This window comes from Oncorhynchus mykiss, chromosome 29, assembly GCF_057628025.1.
Source record: "Oncorhynchus mykiss isolate SJ-2025 chromosome 29, ASM5762802v1, whole genome shotgun sequence".
In the NCBI taxonomy this organism is placed as follows: domain Eukaryota; kingdom Metazoa; phylum Chordata; class Actinopteri; order Salmoniformes; family Salmonidae; genus Oncorhynchus; species Oncorhynchus mykiss.
Genome location: NC_143050.1, coordinates 6,509,700 through 6,533,645, shown reverse-complemented (window position 1 = coordinate 6,533,645; position 23,946 = coordinate 6,509,700). Strand labels below are relative to the sequence as shown.

Sequence of the window (23,946 nt, the reverse complement as noted above, 5' to 3'; positions counted from 1 at the left end):
GTTTTGTTGTGTGTCTTATTTCTTGTTTGTTTAACAAGCTTCAAAGTGTTGTGTAAATCAAATGATACAAACCTAAAAAAAAAAACATTTAGCACTTTAGCCAGCAGCAAACCACCCTGCATCCCACTGCTGGCTTGCTTCTGAAGCTAAGCAGGGTTGGTCCTGGTTGGTCCCTGGACGAGAGACTAGATGCTGCTGGAAGTGGTGTTGGAGGGCCAGTAGGTGTCACTCTTTCCTCTGGTCAAAAGAAAATATACCAATACCCCAGGGCAGTGATTGGGGACATTGCCCTGTGTAGGGTGCCGTCTTTCAGGTGAGAAGTTAAACGGGTGTCCTGACTCTCTGTGGTCACTAAAGATCCCATGGCACTTATCGTAAGAGTAGGGGTGTTTATCCCGTTGTCCTGGTTAAATTCCCAATCGGATCTTCATGGTCACCTAATTATCCTAAGCTTACAATTCACTCATTGTTCCCCCTCCTCTCCTCTGTAGCTATTCCCCAGGTTGTTACTATAAATGAGAATGTGTTCTCAGTCAACTGACCTGGTAAAATACGGGTTAAATAAAGAGTAGGATGATCCATACAGCACATTACGATTCACACAGCGTAGGATGATCCACACAGCACGTTACGATTCACACAGTGTAGGATGATCCACACAGCACATTACGATTTACACCACGTAGGATGATCCACACAGCACATTACGATTCACACAGCGTAGGATGATCCACACAGCACATTACGATTCACACAGCGTAGGATGATCCACACAGCACATTACGATTCACACAGTGTAGGATGATCCACACAGCACGTTACGATTCACACAGTGTAGGATGATCCACACAGCACATTACGATTCAGTGTAATGGAGACCAGATACAGCTGTAAAGATTTTTAACTGCTGGCTAGACCAATTAAACTATTAAGAGTGTACTAGTTTTGCTCCCCAACACTCATATGTCCTTTAACCTATCAGTATCAGTTACTTTTAGGCTTGCAGCATAGCAACTTCTGGAGAAGGGCCTTGTGTTCATCCATACACCCATTAAGATAGATCACATGGAGCTCAGGAGGGATCTTCCTACTTGTAAGGTTCTATGTTCTGGAGCTCAGGAGGGATCTTCCTACTTGTAAGGTTCTATGTTCTGGAGCTCAGGAGGGATCTTCCTACTTGTAAGGTTCTATGTTCTGGAGCTCAGGAGGGATCTTCCTACTTGTAAGGTTCTACGTTCTGGAGCTCAGGAGGGATCTTCCTACTTGTAAGGTTCTATGTTCTGGAGCTCAGGAGGGATCTTCCTACTTGTAAGGTTCTATGTTCTGGAGCTCAGGAGGGATCTTCCTACTTGTAAGGTTCTACGTTCTGGAGCTCAGGAGGGATCTTCCTACTTGTAAGGTTCTACGTTCTGGAGCTCAGGAGGGATCTTCCTACTTGTAAGGTTCTATGTTCTGGAGCTCAGGAGGGATCTTCCTACTTGTAAGGTTCTATGTTCTGGAGCTCAGGAGGGATCTTCCTACTTGTAAGGTTCTACGTTCTGGAGCTCAGGAGGGATCTTCCTACTTGTAAGGTTCTATGTTCTGGAGCTCAGGAGGGATCTTCCTACTTGTAAGGTTCTACGTTCTGGAGCTCAGGAGGGATCTTCCTACTTGTAAGGTTCTATGTTCTGGAGCTCAGGAGGGATCTTCCTACTTGTAAGGTTCTATGTTCTGGAGCTCAGGAGGGATCTTCCTACTTGTAAGGTTCTACGTTCTGGAGCTCAGGAGGGATCTTCCTACTTGTAAGGTTCTATGTTCTGGAGCTCAGGAGGGATCTTCCTACTTGTTAGGTTCTATGTTCTGGTACAAATCCAGTTGGACACCAAAGGAAGCTGAGACTAAATGTATTACACCCAAACTGGATGCTACAGCTCCATAACACGCATACAGGTCACACAGAATAGATTTATGCCTTCCGACTAAGTCACCTCCTTCTGTGTCAAGGATAAACAATCCGTCTCTGTTGCTATGCAGGAACTGAGTCTTTTCCTCCTCTTTGTGTTATCGTGGCCCAGCCTGAGTCCAGAACCTTGTTGGGCAGGGACGTGTGTGTGTGTGTGTGTGTGTGTGTGTGTGTGTGTGTGTGTGTGTGTGTGTGTGTGTGTGTGTGTGTGTGTGTGTGTGTGTGTGTGTGTGAGATAAGACAACAGTTAGATTGTTGTTGGGATACAACCCTTTAACTGCCTTTTCCTGATGTTTCTTCTCTCTTCCATTGGTGTCCTCGCCTCAATGTTGAACTCCATGTCTCTCCCCTTGTGTAGTTCCACAGAAACTAGCCTGGCCTTACCAGGAACTGAGACTCGACCGTGGCTCTTCACCTACTTCCTTAGACATGTTAATAGACAGCAATAACACATCTGGACGTAGACACTTTCTGGGCTTCCCCTTGTTGTTGCAATATCTCTCCAGTGCCAACATCCTAACCAATACCAAGTTATTACTACTAATAAGCGGGAATGTGCCGTTGTAAACTGACTCATTATGCAACTAAAACGGGCTCAAGTCCAATAGTCTGCATGGCCAAGACCAAAGAGCTGTCAAAGGACACCAGAAACACAATTGTAGACCTGCACCAGGCTGGGAAGACTGAATCTGCAATAGGTAAGCAGCTTGGTTTGAAGAAATCAACTGTGGGAGAAATTATTAGGAAATGGAAGACATACAAGACCACTGATAATCTCCCTCGACACATTACAAGAATTTAAAACTACTTAATAATTTTAACTGCAATACTGATAATCAAAGACTACCATGCATTGGTCCATCCCAATGGGAACCCAAGCTGCTGTCAGCGTCTCATATGATGCAGAACTAAACTCCGAAGGACTCCGTTTCCTGTTTCCTGTTTCTAGGTTTCATGTTGCAGGGAGAGATAATGTAAGAAAACATGGAGCGTACAGCTTTTAAAGTAATTAAGTAAGAATTCAACATAGTTCTAAAAAAACAGGAGATCGAGGATCAAACATCAAAGACAATTGAGTAATTCAAAACATTGTAGAACACTGACTCACTGCAGCAGGAGACCCAAAGACAGATCACACAAAACTTCATGAGAACAACTACAATACTGACAAACAAATGTTTCACTTATGTGTACCAGACACCCCATGCCCTAGACAACTTTATTTACTACCTAAAATCCATAAAACCACCAACACTCGTCATGCCCTCTCAAATCTAGCTTTCATCCAAAACACAAACAGAGGGTAATCACAGTTGATCATATTCCACAAGATTTGTACACAGGAAAAACATGTGAAGGAGGCTACAGGAATGATTTGTAAGGCTGTTAGGCCCAGAGGCCTCCGCACCATAAGAGCAGAGGCAGACACTATGTTAGGAATGGAACCTGTGCATGAGGGGACCACTAATTATGTACATATCATCCCATTTGTCACCATTACCCAGTCATTTATAACGTTGAACCCTGTAGTTAAAGGTCATTTCCAATTTCCAAACTCTACAGTGACGGGTCATTTCCTGGTTCTATAAAGTGTAACTCTATAGTGAAGGGTCATTTCCTGGTCTATGAAGTTTAACTCTATACCACCAACTGTATCATGTAGGGAAAGAGACTACATCAACCCAACACCTGTATCATGTAGGGAAAGAGACTAGAACAACCCCAACACCTGTATCATGTAGGGAAAGAGACTAGAACAACCCAACACCTGTATCATGTAGGGAAAGAGACTAGAACAACCTAACACCTGTATCATGTAGGGAAAGAGACTAGAACAACCCAACACCTGTATCATGTAGGGAAAGAGACTAGAACAACCCAACACCTGTATCATGTAGGGAAAGAGACTAGAACAACCCAACACCTGTATCATGTAGGGAAAGAGACTAGATCAACCCAACACCTGTATAATGTAGGGAAAGAGACTAGAACAACCTAACACCTGTATCATGTAGGGAAAGAGATTAGAACAACCCAACACCTGTATCATGTAGGGAAAGAGACTAGAACAACCCCAACACCTGTATAATGTAGGGAAAGAGACTAGAACAACCCAACACCTGAATCATGTAGGGAAAGAGACTAGAACAACCCAACACCTGTATCATGTAGGGAAAGAGACTAGAACAACCCAACACCTGTATCATGTAGGGAAAGAGACTAGAACAACCCAACACCTGTATCATGTAGGGAAAGAGACTAGAACAACCCAACACCTGTATCATATAGGGAAAGAGACTAGAACAACCCCAACACCTGTATCGTGTAGGGAAAGAGACTAGAACAACCCCAACACCTGTATCATATAGGGAAAGAGACTAGAACAACCCCAACACCTGTATCATATAGGGAAAGAGACTAGAACAACCCAACACCTGTATCATATAGGGAAAGAGACTAGAACAACCCAACACCTGCATCTTGTAGGGAAAGAGACTAGAACAACCCAACACCTGTATCATGTAGGGGAAGAGACTAGAACAACCCAACACCTGTATCATGTAGGGAAAGAGACTAGAACAACCCCAACACCTGTATCATATAGGGAAAGAGACTAGAACAACCCCAACACCTGTATCATGTAGGGAAAGAGACTAGATCAACCCAACACCTGTATCATGTAGGGAAAGAGACTAGAACAACCCAACACCTGTATCATATAGGGAAAGAGACTAGAACAACCCCAACACCTGTATCATGTAGGGAAAGAGACTACATCAACCCAACACCTGTATCATATAGGGAAAGAGACTAGAACAACCCAACACCTGTATCATATAGGGAAAGAGACTAGAACAACCCAACACCTGTATCATGTAGGGAAAGAGACTAGAACAACCCAACACCTGTATCATATAGGGAAAGAGTCTAGGACAACCCAACACCTGTATCATATAGGGAAAGAGACTAGAACAACCCAACACCTGTATCATATAGGGAAAGAGACTAGAGCAACCCCAACACCTGTATCATGTAGGGAAAGAGACTAGAACAACCCAACACCTGTATCATATAGGGAAAGAGACTACATCAACCCAACACCTGTATCATATAGGGAAAGAGTCTAGAACAACCCAACACCTGTATCATATAGGGAAAGAGACTAGAACAACCCAACACCTGTATCATGTAGGGAAAGAGACTAGAACAACCCAACACCTGTATCATGTAGGGAAAGAGACTAGAACAACCCAACACCTGTATCATATAGGGAAAGAGACTAGAACAACCCAACACCTGTATCATGTAGGGAAAGAGACTAGAACAACCCAACACCTGTATCATGTAGGGAAAGAGACTAGAACAACCCAACACCTGTATCATGTAGGGAAAGAGACTAGAACAACCCAACACCTGTATCATGTTGGGAAAGAGACTAGGACAACCCAACACCTGTATCATGTAGGGAAAGAGACTAGGACAACCCAACACCTGTATCATGTAGGGAAAGAGACTAGAACAACCCAACACCTGTATCATGTAGGGAAAGAGACTAGGACAACCCAACACCTGTATCATGTAGGGAAAGAGACTAGGACAACCCAACACCTGTATCATGTAGGGAAAGAGACTAGAACAACCCAACACCTGTATCATGTTTGGAAAGAGACTAGGACAACCCAACACCTGTATCATGTAGGGAAAGAGACTAGAACAACCCAACACCTGTATCATGTAGGGAAAGAGACTAGATCAACCCAACACCTGTATCATGTAGGGAAAGAGACTAGAACAACCCAACACCTGTATTATATAGGGAAAGAGACTAGAAAAACCCAACACCTGTATCATATAGGGAAAGAGACTAGAACAACCCAACACCTGTATCATGTAGGGAAAGAGACTAGAACAACCCAACACCTGTATCATATAGGGAAAGAGACTAGAACAACCCAACACCTGTATCATGTAGGGAAAGAGACTAGAACAACCCAACACCTGTATCATATAGGGAAAGAGACTAGAACAACCCAACACCTGTATCATGTAGGGAAAGAGACTAGAACAACCCAACACCTGTATCATATAGGGAAAGAGACTAGAACAACCCAACACCTGTATCATGTAGGGAAAGAGACTAGAACAACCCAACACCTGTATCATATAGGTAAAGAGACTAGAACAACCCAACACCTGTATCATGTAGGGAAAGAGACTAGAACAACCCAACACCTGTATCATATAGGGAAAGAGACTAGAACAACCCAACACCTGTATCATATAGGGAAAGAGACTAGAACAACCCAACACCTGTATCATGTAGGGAAAGAGACTAGAACAACCCAACACCTGTATCATATAGGGAAAGAGACTAGAACAACCCAACACCTGTATCATATAGGGAAAGAGACTAGAACAACCCAACACCTGTATAATGTAGGGAAAGAGACTAGAACAACCCAACACCTGTATCATGTAGGGAAAGAGACTAGAACAACCCCAACACCTGTATCATGTAGGGAAAGAGACTACATCAACCCAACACCTGTATCATGTAGGGAAATAGACTAGAACAACCCAACACCTGTATCATGTAGGGAAAGAGACTAGAACAACCCAACACCTGTATCATATAGGGAAAGAGACTAGAACAACCCCAACACCTGTATAATGTAGGGAAAGAGACTAGAACAACCCAACACCTGTATCATGTAGGGAAAGAGACTAGAACAACCCAACACCTGTATCATGTAGGGAAAGAGACTAGAACAACCCCAACACCTGTATCATGTAGGGAAAGAGACTAGAACAACCCCAACACCTGTATCATATAGGGAAAGAGACTAGAACAACCCAACACCTGTATCATGTAGGGAAAGAGACTAGAACAACCCAACACCTGTATCATGTAGGGAAAGAGACTAGAACAACCCAACACCTGTATCATGTAGGGAAAGAGACTAGAACAACCCAACACCTGTATCATGTAGGGAAAGAGTCTAGAACAACCCAACACCTGTATCATGTAGGGAAAGAGACTAGAACAACCCAACACCTGTATCATGTAGGGAAAGAGACTAGATCAACCCAACACCTGTATCATATAGGGAAAGAGACTAGAACAACCCAACACCTGTATCATATAGGGAAAGAGACTAGAACAACCCAACACCTGTATCATGTAGGGAAAGAGACTAGAACAACCCCAACACCTGTATCATGTAGGGAAAGAGACTACATCAACCCAACACCTGTATCATGCAGGGAAAGAGACTAGAACAACCCAACACCTGTATCATGTAGGGAAAGAGACTAGAACAACCCAACACCTGTATCATATAGGGAAAGAGACTAGAACAACCCCAACACCTGTATCATGTAGGGAAAGAGACTAGAACAACCCAACACCTGTATAATGTAGGGAAAGAGACTAGAACAACCCAACACCTGTATCATGTAGGGAAAGAGACTAGAACAACCCAACACCTGTATCATGTAGGGAAAGAGACTAGAACAACCCCAACACCTGTATCATGTAGGGAAAGAGACTAGAACAACCCAACACCTGTATCATGTAGGGAAAGAGACTAGAACAACCCCAACACCTGTATCATATAGGGAAAGAGACTAGAACAACCCCAACACCTGTATCATGGAGGGAAAGAGACTAGAACAACCCAACACCTGTATCATGTAGGGAAAGAGACTAGAACAACCCAACACCTGTATCATGTAGGGAAAGAGACTAGATCAACCCAACACCTGTATCATGTAGGGAAAGAGACTAGAACAACCCAACACCTGTATCATGTAGGGAAAGAGACTAGAACAACCCCAACACCTGTATCATATAGGGAAAGAGATTAGATCAACCCAACACCTGTATAATGTAGGGAAAGAGACTAGAACAACCCAACACCTGTATCATATAGGGAAAGAGACTAGATCAACCCAACACCTGTATCATGTAGGGAAAGAGACTAGAACAACCCAACACCTGTATCATATAGGGAAAGAGACTAGAACAACCCCAACACCTGTATCATATAGGGAAAGAGACTAGAACAACCCCAACACCTGTATCATATAGGGAAAGAGACTAGAACAACCCAACACCTGTATCATATAGGGAAAGAGACTAGAACAACCCAACACCTGTATCATGTAGGGAAAGAGACTAGAACAACCCCAACACCTGTATCATATAGGGAAAGAGTCTAGAACAACCCAACACCTGTATCATATAGGGAAAGAGACTAGATCAACCCCAACACCTGTATCATGTAGGGAAAGAGTCTAGAACACTACACACATTTTAGAACTCACACAATAGCACAGACTAAGAATAGCAGGGTTGGAATCTAACCTAGAGTGGTTGCTAGCACAGAGACAGACTAAGAATAGCAGGGTCGGAATCGAACTGAGGTTAGACACTAGCACAGAGACAGACTAAAAACAGCAGGGTTGGATTCTAATCGAGGGTGGTCACTAGGTGACCAAGGAGCATTTTTAGATTAACAAATGTAGTACAATTGATCCCAATTGTCTGAATGAGAAGTATTAGAGAAAGGCATGGACACATAGGGAGTATTTGTCTCCATCTCTTGGACAGTTTGGAGATGACGGGTGGACTGGTTGTTTTTCTCTGTGACCTCAGCACTAATTAAACGGAGAATTGTGTAGAATGTTTGCATGATAATGTCATAAAAAGTACATAATATATCTGTAGTAACAGTGTTATTTGTATTTGTTAGGGATTCCCCCCACCCCATTATGATGATAGTGTTTCACCATTTATTTATTTGAATGCTTTGGGCCCTTACAAAAGTGCCTTCAGAATTTCTGTTTTCCTATTGGTCAAGAAAAGCCGGTTTCCTGTGAGCAGAGTCACTCGGAGGCGTGGTCATTTTCTTCCGAGCCCAATCAACATTGGCGGATTTCTTAAGCAAGCATCCCGCCCCACTGGTTGTGGATACAGATGCCCAAAAAATAAGACATTTTTTATATATTTTTTTATTTAACTAGGCAAGTCAGTTAAAGAACACATTTTTATGTACAGTGTCGGCCATAGACGGACGACGCTGGGCCAATTGTGCGCCGCCCTATGGGACTCCCAATCACGGCTGGACGTGATACACCCTGGATGATAAGGCTTTCTGGAAGAAAAAAAAAAAGAGATGAAATATAGGTAACATTTTGAATCACTGGAGAGAAGTTATGTTCCTAAAAGGGAAGCCAGATGCAGAGATGGTCTATTTTCCGCTTGACAGGTAACGTTATCAAGTTGTTGCCCAAGGTACAGTAGCTAGCTAGTTTAATAAAAGCTGTGATGTTTGTGAATGGAGAATCCGGGTTGGCTTTATGCTTTTCAAAATCATATGGCTGTCTTGATAAATAACTAAGGTGTGTACATGGTATTTACGATCTAAAACCAGTCAGGATATTGACATAAGCATGTATGTTTTTGAGAGTCATAGTCATTTATTGAAAGCTGAAGGCAGGAATATCAGGTAGACTTGCATCAGATCTCAGAATGAGTTATAACAAAGCCTGTAGGAGATGATTCCTATGCAGTCAATGAATAGTTGTCTTTTTATCATTTCAGGGTATTGGTACGCTAAACCTCCACATTCCTCCTCCTTTCCCTCCCCCCTAGCATTGGGTGAACCTCGAGACCACCCAGGAGCTCCAGAAACCTCCTCCAGCTCAGAAACCCTGTGAGAAACCCAGGTTACGACCCACATACAGACAAACTGTTTTACACCAAGTACATTACAATGACAGAATTTGAAAGAAGCGGTGTCCTTTCGTTTTTTTGCACAACAGAATTCTTTGCCCCTCCATAATAACATATTATTTTTTTCTTCTGACATATCTGTTGGAACACATCTCAAGATTGACTGTAAAAGACCCTGATGGACCAAGACCCCTTCTGCTTGACCTCTAAAGACCTCTCTGAAGCATCCGCTGTCAAGCAATTAGGGGGAGACCTTCCGGTCCAAACCCCTAAAAATTATGCGATAGTTTTCACAAAGACTGATGACAGGAAAACATACAGCTCAAGCTCTATGGTTGAATGGCATAGTGAAGGAATGGGATGAAATTAGCATTGATATAATGCTGTGCAGGGGTTACCAGACCATTTTCAAAGGTTAACTTTCCTCTGTGAACATGGCCTTACTTTTGAAATTACTTCATTAAAGGCCCACCATCATCACATGGAAAGAGTCTACAACAACCCTTCGGTCTGTAACTATTTGTAAATAACAGCTGGTGCACGGAATCTAATATTAATGAAGTCTCGCCTGAGGTAGAGTATCTCATGATACACTGTAGACCACACTATTTCCCAAGAGAGTTTTCATAGCTGCCTATTTACCACCACAGTCCGATGCTGGCACGAAGACAGCACTAAAATAACTGTATAGGGCCATACGCAAACAAGAAAAGGCTCATCCAGAGGTGTCGCTCCTAGTGGTCGGGGACTTTAATGCAGGGAAACTTCAATCTGTTTTACCTAATTTCTATCAACATGTTAAATGTGCAACCAGAGGAAAACAAACTCTAGACCACCTTTACTCCATAGACAGAGACGCATACAAAGCTCTCCCTTGCCCTCCATTTGGCAAATATGACCATAACTCTATCCTACTAATTCCTGCTTACAAGCAAAAACTAAAGCAGAGACTCGCTCTATAAGGAAGAGTCACTCGGAGGCGTGGTTGTTGGTTTAAACCATAACAGAGAGGTGTTGGTTTAAACCATAGCAGAGAGGTGGAGGGTGTTGGTTTAAACCATAACAGAGAGGTGTTGGTTTAAACCATAGCAGAGAGTTGGGAGGTGTAAAACATATTTACCACTATATTCTAAACAACTAGTAGAATGGTTAAATGGGCATTATTTAGAGACCCCATCAGACCTCAGCGTGGGAGCCTCTTGTTTTAGTTTCTGTCTGTAGGCAGGGATCAACAAAATGGAGTCGTGGTCAGCTTTTCCGAAAGGGGGGCGGGGCAGGGCCTTATATGCGTCGCGGAAGTTAGAGTAACAATGATCCAAGGTCTTTCCACCCCTGGTTGCGCAATCGATATGCTGATAAAATTTAGGGAGTCTTGTTTTCAGATTAGCCTTGTTAAAATCCCCAGCTACAATGAATGCAGCCTCCGGATAAATCATTTCCAGTTTGCAGAGAGTTAAATAAAGTTCGTTCAGAGCCATCGATGTGTCTGCTTGGGGGGGGATATATACGGCTGTGATTATAATCGAAGAGAATTCTCTTGGTAGATAATGCGGTCTACATTTGATTGTGAGGAATTCTAAATCAGGTGAACAGAAGGATTTGAGTTCCTGTATGTTTCTTTCATCACACCATGTCACGTTGGCCATGAGGCATACGCCCCGCCCCTCTTCTTACCAGAAAGATGTTTGTTTCTGTCAGCGCGATGCGTTTTGGGTATAACATCATGCCACGTGGTGTGAGAACAAGCCCAGGAGGTACCCAGTGTACTGTGAACGGGGATCCGTGTCCCTGATTCTCCAAGCAAAGCAACTTGGGATGACAACTCGGTTTCCTGCACCAAGGGCACCATGCTGCCACATCACAAACTGTGTAGACAGCATGCTGGAACTCCCAGGCATCATCTCCAGGCTCTGCTGTATCAGCCAAGACGTTAACCCTATACCACCTGTGCAAATGTGAATATCCGTTGTCTAGTCATTAATGGGCAAAATGGGACCGCTGGCTTACACAGTCTGTTCCCAGACCGCAACACTTCTCTGTCTAAATGAATAATAATTATTATTGTTTTTAGTTTGGCAAGTCAGTTAAGAACCAATTCTTATTTACAATGACAGTCTACTGGCAAACAGTGGGGTAACTGCCTTGTTCAGGGGTAGATTTATTTTATTGGTCAGCTTGGGGATTTGATCCAGCAACCTTTCAGTTACTGGCCCAACGCTCTAACCACTACCTGCCACCCCTGGTACATGTGCACCTGGTACATGTGCAGGTGGTGGCTCGCCATTCTGCCGCTGGTAGATCTGTAGGACATCATAAACCAACCCTGGCTCTCACTGAGACATTAACCACGTCCCTGATGAGGAAATCCTGAATGAACAGATGCACACACACAGCCTAGTATCAGTAAGGCAGAATGGGATATTTCTCTCCACATCCCACTAAAGGTATTTCTCATATGTATGGTCAAGGTCCACGATTCAAAACCAATTCAAACACAAATACTCACTAATGCTTTCCATTAAAAGGATCGGAGCCTTTTTCTAAATGTTCACCTAACATGACTGAATCCAAATCTAACTGCCTGTAGCTCAGGACCTGAAGCAAGGATATGCATATCCTTGGTACCATTTGAAAGGAAACACGTTGAGGTTTGTGGAGAATATAACACATTAGATCTGGTAAAAGATAAGGCAAAGAAAAAAACATGCATCTTTCTTCTTCTTTGAAATGCAAAGAGAAAGGCCATAATGTAATATTCCAGCCCAGGTGCAATTTAGATTTTGGCCACTAGATGGGAGCAGTATATGTGCAAAGTTTTAGACTGATCCAATGAACCATTACATTTATGTTCAAAATGTTGTATCAAGACTGCCCAAATGTGCCTGATTGGTTTCTTAATTGCTTTTCAAGTTCATAACAGTGCACTCTCTGAATGTAGTGTGTGTGGAGAAATACACTTGAATTAGTTAGTGGGTGTTGGTTTAAACCATAACAGAGAGATGGGGGGGTGTTGGTTTAAACCATAGCAGAGAGGTAGGGGGGTGTTGGTTTAAACCATAACAGAGAGATGGGGGGGTGTTGGTTTCAACCACAGCAGAGAGGTGGAGGGTGTTGGTTTAAACCATAACAGAAAGTTGGAGGTGTTGGTTTAAACCATAACAGAGAGTTGGAGGTGTTGGTTTAAACCATAACAGAGAGGTGTTGGTTTATACCATAACAGAGAGGTGTTGGTTTAAACCATAGCAGAGAGGTGGAGGGTGTTGGTTTAAACCATAACAGAGAGGTGTTGGTTTAAACCATAGCAGAGAGGTGTTGGTTTAAACCATAGCAGAGAGGTGGAGGGTGTTGGTTTAAACCATAACAGAGAGGTGTTGGTTTAAACCATAGCAGAGAGTTGGGAGGTGTAAAACATATTTACCACTATATTCTAAACAACTAGTAGAATGGTTAAATGGGCATTATTTAGAGACCCCATCAAAGTTTGACTTGTCATTCAGGGAAGAGCTAACGTGTCATTCAGGGGAGAGCTAACGTGTCATTCAGGGGAGAGCTAACGTGTCATTCACGGGAGAGCTGTCTCATTCGGGGGAGAGCTGACTTCTCATTCAGGGGAGAGCTAGCGTGTCATTCAGGGGAGAGCTAACGTGTCATTCAGGGGAGAGCTAACGTGTCATTCACGGGAGAGCTGTCTCATTCGGGGGAGAGCTGACTTCTCATTCAGGGGAGAGCTAGCGTGTCATTCAGGGGAGAGCTAACGTGTCATTCAGGGGAGAGCTAACGTGTCATTCAGGGGAGAGCTGTCTCATTCGGGGGAGAGCTGACTTCTCATTCAAGGGAGCTGAGCCTCCCCTGGCTCCCCCGTAATTCACATCCTGCCTAGGCCTTAATGTTACGTTAAACCTAGACCTAATTTTAACCTGAAATGTTGGCTTGTTTGGCTTGGCCAAAAAGAGAATTAATGAGGGAGTTTTTGTCCCAAATGACACTTAATTTCCTATGTACACGCCTGATGTGGCCTATAAAGTACGAGTTTCAGGCCACTGTATTACGGTAAAACTAGGCCCTCAAAGTAGGCCTCATGAAATATGTATTGTATTGGCCAACCCGGACAGGAAGATCACGTTAGTGACTTAACCCACTCAGGTGACTCATCCCCTCCTAGGGACGGCATGGAGGAGCACTAGATGGCCTGTGACCCCTTGTAATAGGGTCAGAGGAAGAGAATCCCAGTGGAGAGAGGGGAGCCGGCCAGGCAGAAACAGCAAGGGCGGTTAATTTAAGTACCTTTCCGTTCACCTTCGCACCCCTGGGCTAGACTATACTCAATCATAGGACCTACTGAAGAGATGAGTCTTCATTAAAGACTTAAAGGTCAGGATCGAGTCTGCGAGACCGAGTCTGAGTCGAGACCGTCTCTCACATGGATAGGCAGACCATTCCATAAAAATGGAGCTCTATAGGAGAAAGCCCTCTCTCCAGCTGTTTGGCAGGACCAAATGGGAGAGATAGGTGGGAAGCAAGACCATGTAACGCTTAGTAGGTTAGCAGTAAAACCTTGAAAATAAATCCTCATCCTTAGCCTTAACAGGAAGCCAGTGTAGAGAGGCTAGCACTGGAGTAACATGATCACATGTTGGGGTTCTAGTCAATATTCTATAGAGGTTGAGGGTTTGGTGGGAAATAGACAGAGAGATTATTAGAGACAGAGACTGGGAAAATGTACCCTGGTATCTTATTCTGTATTTCTCTGAGAGGCTTCAGCCCTCCTTTGTTCTTCCTCTGCTCTCTCTCTCTCTCTCTCTCTCTCTCTCTCTCTCTCTCTCTCTCTCTCCTCTCTCTCTCTCTCTCTCTCTCTCTCTCTCTCTCTCTCTCTCTCTCTCTCTCTCTTTCTTTCTCTCTGTTTCTTTCTCTCTCTTTCTTTCTCTCTCTCTCTCTCTCTCTCTCTCTCTCTCTCTCTCTCTGTCTCTCTCTGTCTCTGTCTCTGTCTCCCTCTCTCCCTCTCTCTCTCTCTCTCTCTCTCTCTCTCTCTCTCTCTCTCTCTCTCTCTCTCTTTCTTTCTCTCTGTTTCTTTCTCTCTCTTTCTTTCTCTCTCTCTCTCTCTCTCTCTCTCTCTCTCTCTCTCTCTCTCTGTCTCTCTCTGTCTCTGTCTCTGTCTCCCTCTCTCTCTCTCTCTCTCTCTCTCTCTCCCTCTCTCTCTCTCTCTCTCTCTCTCTCTCTCTCTCTTTCTTTCTCTCTGTTTCTTTCTCTCTCTTTCTTTATCTCTCTCTCTCTCTCTCTCTCTGTCTCTCTCTGTCTCTGTCTCTGTCTCTGTCTCCCTCTCTCTCTCTCTCTCTCTCTGTCTCTCTCTGTCTCTCTCTGTCTCTGTCTCTGTTTCTTTCTTTCTCTCTCTCTCTCTCTCTCTCTCTCTCTCTCTCTCGCTGTCTCTCTCTCTCTCTGTCTCACTCTCTCTCTCTCTCTCTGTCTCACTCTCTCTCTCTCTCTCTCTCTCTCTCTCTCTCTCTCTCTCTCTCTCTCTCTCTCTCTCTCTCGCTTTCTCTCTCTCTGTCCTTTCCCCAGTCTCACCGCCTTCCTATCACTGAAGGTCAAACACGTTTTCGTTATACTACACGCATTTGGACAGAGAAATCATCATCATGTATAATTTATTTTAACAGGGAGCCGTGTTAAGGGAGCATCTTACAATTACACTACAAAATGACACATTGGAAATACACCAGAAAATGAAACATTAATACAAAAAGAGAATAAAATATGTAAAATAAAACATTTCCCAGCAAAGAGGTTGTCAATCAACCTGCTGACTGTTATGCAAACAAAAACACACACAAGTGTACTATGGCGTGTGAAAGCTATGAGCACCAATAACAGGGAGAAGTCAGTGCTGCTGTCGTGTCCCCTGAAAATAACAGGGCAGAACTGGAGGTCCCTCTAATCAGATAGACATTACTTTGGAGCCTGACCACTGAACTGTTCGTCGTCTCTCTAATCAGATAGACATTACTTTGGACGCTGACCACTGAACTGAACGTCCTCTGTCTGTCCGGCTGTGTGTCCGTCAAGAATCTCAGCTTAAGACTTTATGAGGCAGCTTCCCAGACACAGAAATATAACTTCATGGAAAATCTCAGTAATATAACATAGACTGAGTGTTCCAAAACATTAAAAGAACACCTGCTCTTTCCATGACATAGACTAAGGTGAATCCAGGTGAAGCTATGATCCCTTATTGATGTCACTTGTTGAATCCACTTCAAATCAGTGTAGATGAAGGGGAGGAGACGGGTTAAAGAAGTATTTTAAAGCATTGAGACTTGGATTGTGTATGTGTGCCATTCAAAGGGTTTATGGGCAAGACACCTTGTCGAAACCCACTATCTACTAACTGTGAAACAGAGCCCTCAATCTCATTATTAAAATTACCTTTATTTTACCTGGAAGATTCTGGAAGTTTTCGTCTTCTTTACATTCACACAGTCACAACCAGTCTCATCAGTCACATCCCTGCTGGTGTACACAACACTAGAGGGAGCTCCATACCACCTCTTAATCCATACTTCACTCAATGAAACTAACTACAACCAGAATAATTGGAGATGAAAAGTGTATAGCCTAGGCGCAGGTCTACCGTATATGCCTTGGGTGAAGGTTTCCTTTTATCCTCTGGTACAAAATGAATCGACTGGTTTTCATAGAATTGACCCGAAACTCGTCTAGGTCTACACATTATCCGCATAAATGGACTGTCAGAACCAGCCTAATTAGTATTTCTATTAGGATCCCCAATTAGCTGCTGCCAAGGCAACGGCTACTCTTCCTTGGGTCCAAACAGGAAACAACCCGACAACAAATAAAATACATAATATTCCTAATGCAATACATAATACAATACATTATACAATACATTATACAATATATAATACAATACAAAATTCAATACGTAATACAATACATTATACAATATATTATACAATACATAATACAATACATAATACAATACATAATACAATACATTATACAATACATAATACAATATATAATACAATACATACTACAAGATATAATACAATACATAATATAATACACATGACACAATATATAATACTATACATAATAGAATACACATAACACAATATATAATACAATACATGACACAATATATAATACAATACATAATATAATACACATAATACAATACATAATAGAATACAAACTACACCACATAATACAATGCACAATACAATACATAATACAATACAAAATGAAATACACAATACATAATTCAACACATAGCAATACATAATGCAATACATAATACAATACATAAGACAATATATATTACAATACACAATAGAATACAAACTACACCACATAATACAATGCACAATACAATACATAATACAATATGTAATACTATGCATAGTACAATATCAAATACAGTATATAATACAATACATAATTCAACAAATAGCAATACATATTACATTACATAATACAATACATAATACAATACATAATACAATACATAATACAATACATAATACAGTACATAATACAATACATAATACAATACATAATACAATACATAATACAATACATAATACAATACATAATACAGTACATAATACAATACATAATACAATACATAATACAATACATAATACAATACATAATACAATACATAATACAATACATAATACAGTACATAATACAATACATAATACAATACATAATACAATACATAATACAGTACATAATACAATACATAATACAATACATAATACTATGCATAGTACAATATCAAATACAGTATATAATACAATACATAATACAATACATAATACAATACATAATACAATACATAATACAATACATAATACAATACATAATACAATGCATAGTACAATATCAAATACAGTATATAATACAATACATAATACTATGCATAGTACAATATCAAATACAATACATAATACAATACATAATACAATACATAATACAATACATAATACAATACATAATACTATGCATAGTACAATATCAAATACAGTACATAATACAATACATAATACAATACATAATACAATACATAATACAGTACATAATACAATACATAATACAATACATAATACAATACATAATACAGTACATAATACAATACATAATACAATACATAATACTATGCATAGTACAATATCAAATACAGTATATAATACAATACATAATACAATACAAAATACAATATATTATGCAATACATTATACAATATATAATTCAATACATAATACAATACATATTACAACACATAGCAATACAGAATACAATACAGAATATATAAAATGTTTGTGTCTCTTCACAGTCCCTGTCGTGCTGTAAGGTGTTCTTTAATCTGGTTTTTGAATCTGTTTTTTATTGCTATCGTGAGTTACAGTACCTGGGGTGGCAGAGAGTTCCATTAAGTCATGGCTCTATTTAACACTGTGCGTTTCCCAGCCTCAGTTCTGGACCTTGGGACTGTGAAGAGACCTCTGGCTGTCTGTCTCTTGTGTTGTACCGGTGAGGTGTCCAATCTGTGTGCCAACTGCTTGAACAGACAGTTGGGTACATTTCACCCATCAACACCTCACACAAAGACCAATAGTGATGCAGTCAATCCCTCCTCCACTTTGAGCCAGGAGAGATTGATATGCATACCTCTGGGCAGTAGTCCAGGTGAGACTAAACTAGGGCCTGTAGGACCTGCCTGGTTCATTTAGAGCAACTCCTTATCATGGACAGACCTCTTCCCATTTTAGCAACCATTGAGTATATATATATGTATATATATATATATATATATATATATATATATATATATATATATATATATATATATATATATATATATATATATATATATATATATATATGTATATATATATAACTTTAAGCACCAGCTCTCAGAGCAGCTCACAGATCACTGCACCTGTACATAGTCCATCTGTAAATAGCCCATCCAACTACCTCATCCCCATACTGTTATTTATTTGATTTATTTTGCTCCTTTGCACCCCAGTATCTCTACTTGCACATTCATCTTCTGCACATCTATCACTCCGGTGTTTAATAGCTGTATTGAAATTATTTAGCCACCATGGCCTACTCATTGCCTTACCTCCCTTATCCTACCTCATTTGCACTCACTGTATATATACTTCCACGTGTAACTCTGTGTTGTTGTTTTTCTATTGTGCTATGGACTGTATGTTTGTTTATTCCATGTGTAACTCTGTGTTGTTGTTTGTGTCACACTGCTTTGCTTTATCTTGGCCAGGTCGCAGTTGTAAATGAGAACGTGTTCTCAACTTGGCTACCTGGTTAATTAAATATAGGTAAAATAAAAAAATATCATGACCATGACAGCTTGCTATCTAGTGTTACACCAATAAGTTAAGTCTCCTCGACTTGCTCAATCGCCACATTATTCAATAATAGATCTAACACCATAGTAAACTTCAAACTCGTCATTAAGCTCGAGACCTGGGTCTGGACTCCGCCCTGTGCAACTCGGTCCTTGACTTTCTGACGGGCCACCCCTAGGTGGTGAGGGTAGGAACAACATCTCCACCCGCTGATCCTCAACACTGGGGCCTCATAAGGGCACGTTCTCAGTCCTCAACTGTACTCCCTGTTCACCCATGACTGCGTGGCCATGCACGCCTCCAACTCAATCATTAAGTTTGCAGACAACACTACAGTGGTAGGCTTGATTACCAACTACGATGAGACGGCCCACAGGAAGGAGGTGAGGGCCCTCGGAGTGTGGTGTCAGGAAAAAACCTCACACTCAACCTCAACAAAACAAAGGAGAGGATCGTACACTTTAGGAAACAGCAGAGGGAGCACCCCCCTATCCACATCGATGGGACAGTAATGGAGGAGGTGGAAAGTTTTAAGTTCCTCTGTGTACACATCACGGGCAAACTGAAATGGTCCACCCACACAGACAACATGTTGAAGAAGGCGCAATAGTGCCTCTTCAACATCTGGATGCTGAAGAAATTTGGCTTGTTACCAAAAACACTCACAAACTTTCACAGATGCACAATCGAGAGCATCCTGTCGGGCTGTATCACCGCCTGGTAGGGCTACTGCTCCGCCCACAACCGTAAGGCTCTCCAGAGGGTAGTGAGGTCTGCACAACGCATCACCGGGGGCAAACTACCTGCCATCCAGGACACCTACACCACCCGATGTCACAGGAAGGCCATAAAGATCATCAAGGACAACAACCACCCGAGCCACTGCCTGTTCACCCCGCTATCATCCAGAAGGCGAGGTCAGTACAGGTGCATCAAAGCTGGGACCGAGAGACTGAAAAACAGCTTCTATCTCAAGGCCATCAGACTGTTAAACAGCCATCACTAACATTGAGTAATTGCTGCTCACATACTTGAATTACTTTAATACGTGTATCACTAGTCACTTTATATAATGTTTACATACCCTACATTACTCATCTCAAATGTATATACGGTACTCTATACCATCTACTGCATCCTGCCTATGCTCATCCATATATTTATTTGTACTTTAGCTTATTCATTCCTTTACACTTGTGTGTATAAGATAGTTGTTGTGAAATTTTTAGATTACATGTTAGATATTACTGCACGGTCGGAACTAGTAAGCACAAGCATTTCGCTACACTCGCATTAACATCTGCTAACATTTGATTTGATTTGATTTAAATGAGGTTAAGGGTTTAGTGAGTGTCCAAAATAATTACACTTTTAGTTCTTGAGATATGCCTGTTGTAAGTTACCGATTCTAAAGCTGACCGAAGCTATATGTTAAGGGCGTCAGTTATTTATTTTACTGTTGCAGCCGACCTGTATACGGTTGAGTCGTCAGCGTACATAGACACGCAGGCTTTAGTCAAGGTCAGTGGAAGGTCATTCGTAAAAATAAAAAACAGTAATGGCCCTAGCCGGCTGCCCTGCGGTACACCACACTCAACTGAACTTGCATTAGAGAGGCTTTCATTAAAGAAAACCCTCTGTGTTCTATTAGCTAGGTAACTCTCAATCTATGATAAGGCAGAGGATGTAAATCCATAACACTTAACGTTTTTTTTTTCAGTAAATAGATTTTCGATCAATGTTTTCAAAAGCTGCAATGAACAAACGTCTCCCAGAAAGGTTCTTATTATCAATTTCTTTCAGCCAATCATCAGTCATCTGTGTCAGTGCCGAGCATGTTGAGTGCCCTTCCAAGCCTATTGCTGAACGGGGTTTATTATGGATCCCCATTAGTTCCTGCCAAGACAGCAGCTACTCTTCCCGGGGTTTTGGTTCATTTATAACAATCTGTAGGCTATGTAGGCCTACAGTCATCAACAACCCCAACCATGTTAGAACATTGAAATGTCATAGGCTATTGAAATGGGACATTTTTGAAAACCCATGTAGGCCTATTTGCATACCACTTATTTCCTTAATTCACAGTATTTTTCTAGTGTCCCCCTCTCTTCTGGGTGTCATCTCTGTCTATCCACAGGGTATTTTCTATCCAGGCTTCTTGGGAAGTCCTTACCGCAGTGAAGTTGAAATTAAAAATGGTTAATAAGGTAAGTGTTAAGGTTAAGTTGAGGGTTAGGTAAGGGTTATGATTAGTGTTAAGTTTAGGGTAAGAATAGGGGTTAAGATTTTAAGGTTTTAGGGTATGGACGTCCCAAGGATCCCACATAGCAACAACCATATTCACAGTCTCCCTCGCGCATTCCTTCCTCACAATCATCCAATAGCCTGTGGATGTGGGCGGGAGCTCTCTCACACTGGTCCCCAAGTGCTTGAAGTTAAAACTGTGCGCGCAAATGTCTCATTGAGAATGCCGCTCTGTCACATTGACGCATGTATGGAATTTCACTCAGTCTCTCATTCATTTTTCTGTCTCCCCCTCTTCTGTAACGGATTTGAACTGTAGGATAGGATAACAACAAAGGACCGGACACTTCTCCAAAACATACCGTTTAAAAGCGTTTGTGTTGGATTATATCCACTGACTCCCACTATGCTACTATTTTATAGATTGATCCTCCTTGCCGCGTCGCTGTCGGGTAGCGGCGTGGCACAGCTCACAGATAGCTACGGATTATCTTTCCCGTTGAGGTCAGAACTGTCTGAGGATGCGATACTGGTGGCAAATAACGGAATACGCGTGCCTTTCGGGAGATCCGTTTTCATTGATCCTGTCAATGATTTGGTGATTCAAACGCAACCGGGGGACCGGTGCAGTATCACCGTTCTGGATAACCAGCCGCTTTCCCAGAGACCCGGGCAACTGTCTCCCAAAAAGTTTCCGTGTGATTTCGGTCCCAACGACGTCACCTACTCCCACTTCGGCTCGAGGAGCCTGGCTAAGGACAGAGTGAAGCTACAGCTCAGGTATGATACTCAAACCGAAACCGTTATCATCCCATTCATGACGGAGGTAGAAGTGGTTTTTACGCAACTGGAGGTTCTCACCAAAAACATGCCTCTGACCGTTGCTAAATTGAACGGCGTTAGTAATGCCATTGATAAAAATATTTTGGAATTCACTTATGACAGAAACTCTCAAAAATGCAAGGTAAATTCTTTAGCGAGTGGTAGCGCTCTCCCCAAGTACGGAAGACTTGTAGATGATGGACTCACTAAAATTATGGACTGTGACGAATTCATTCAATCTGACATCCGTTACAAGCACACGCTTGTTCACAAATCCCCCAACAGAGACTATGTGCCCATGGTTGTTGAACTATGTGATAAAGAGGGAAACAAAGTAAAAGACGAGTATTTCCAACTGATGATCCATATCAAGGAGGGAGAGGCGAACACTCCTCCTAAACCCAGCTTCATGGCAATGCTGATGATGGAGGTGAGTCAGTTTGTGATGACAGCTCTGACCACTGACATGCTGGCTGCGGAGGACCTTGAGTCGAACCCTGATGAACTTATCTTCAACATCACCTCCCCCCTCTCTTATGAGGATGGTTACATCGTTAGCACGGATGACAGGAACCTACCCATCACCTCGTTTTACCAGAGTGACCTACGGGACCTGAAAATAGCCTACAAGCCCCCCTCCCTGGACTCAGACATGGAGAGGATCTTTCAGATAGAGTTTGAGGTGGTGGATCCGGACGTGGCTGTCTCGGACCCCTTTGCGTTCATGATTGTGGTGAAGCCGATTAACTCTCTGGCGCCGGTCGTGACGCTGAACACGGGTCAGCTGCTTTACGAAGGTCAGTCCCGCCCCCTTTTCTCTACCCACAACCTGGAGATTAGTGACGAGGACGACCTGGACAGCGTTACGGTAACCGTCGTTGACGGGCTCCGCCACGGCGACCTCACAGTCCTGGGGTTGCGCAGGAAGTACTTCACGGCTGCCGACCTGAATACGGGTGTGGTCATCTATCAACATGATGGCAGCGACACGTACAGTGACAACATCGTCTTCAGAATGACAGATGGCAAGAACCAGGTATATATCTTATTTATGAAAATGTTTAATTGTATCAAATAATTCAGCATTCATTGCTATTGATACCATGTAATGTTAGCTTATTGAGAAAATTAAAAGAACAGAATAGCCTGCATGTCACACACCCTGACCATAGTTTGCTTTGTATGTTTCTATGTTTTGTTTGGTCAGGGTGTGATCTGAGTGGGCATTCTATGTTGTGTGTCTAGTTTGTCTGCTTCTGTGTTTGGGCCTGATATGGTTCTCAATCAGAGGCAGGTGTTAGTCATGGTCTCTGATTGGGAACCATATTTAGGTAGCCTGTTTGGTGTTGGGTTTTGTGGGTGATTGTTCCTGTGTCAGTGTTTGTGCCACACAGGACTGGTTTCGGGTTTTCACTTTGTTGTTTTGGTCATGTGTTCATGTTCAGTTTTCTAATTAAAAAACCATGGACAACTACTGCGCTGCATTTTGGTCCGCCTCTCCTTCGACACAAGAAAACCATTACACTGCATAAGCCTCCTGTCTTTCATGAACAACTCAGTGGCCTTGTGGTTAGAGCCTCCTTCAGGTTGGAAGGTTTGGCCGAGTGCTAATGAAAAAATCAAATCAAATCAAATCAAATGTAATATGTCACATCCGCCGAATACAACAACAAAGCTTACTTACAAGTCCTTAACCAACCATGCAGTTTTGTGAAAATAGAGATAAGAAAATATTTACTAAATTGGAAAAAATTTAAAAAATAAGAAATCATATATTTTTTTTAAGTAACAATAAAATTGAA

At 42.0% G+C, this 23,946-nt stretch overlaps 1 pseudogene across 1 annotated transcript; it reads left to right on the top strand.

Annotated features, from left to right (window-relative positions):
• The first annotated feature begins 21,527 nt into the window (after positions 1–21,527).
• Positions 21,528–23,601, top strand: LOC149970327 (FRAS1-related extracellular matrix protein 2 pseudogene; annotated as a pseudogene). Its single transcript, XR_016493131.1, has 2 exons — positions 21,528–23,180; positions 23,590–23,601. The product of XR_016493131.1 is annotated as an FRAS1-related extracellular matrix protein 2 pseudogene (transcript).
• Positions 23,602–23,946: the final 345 nt, after the last annotated feature.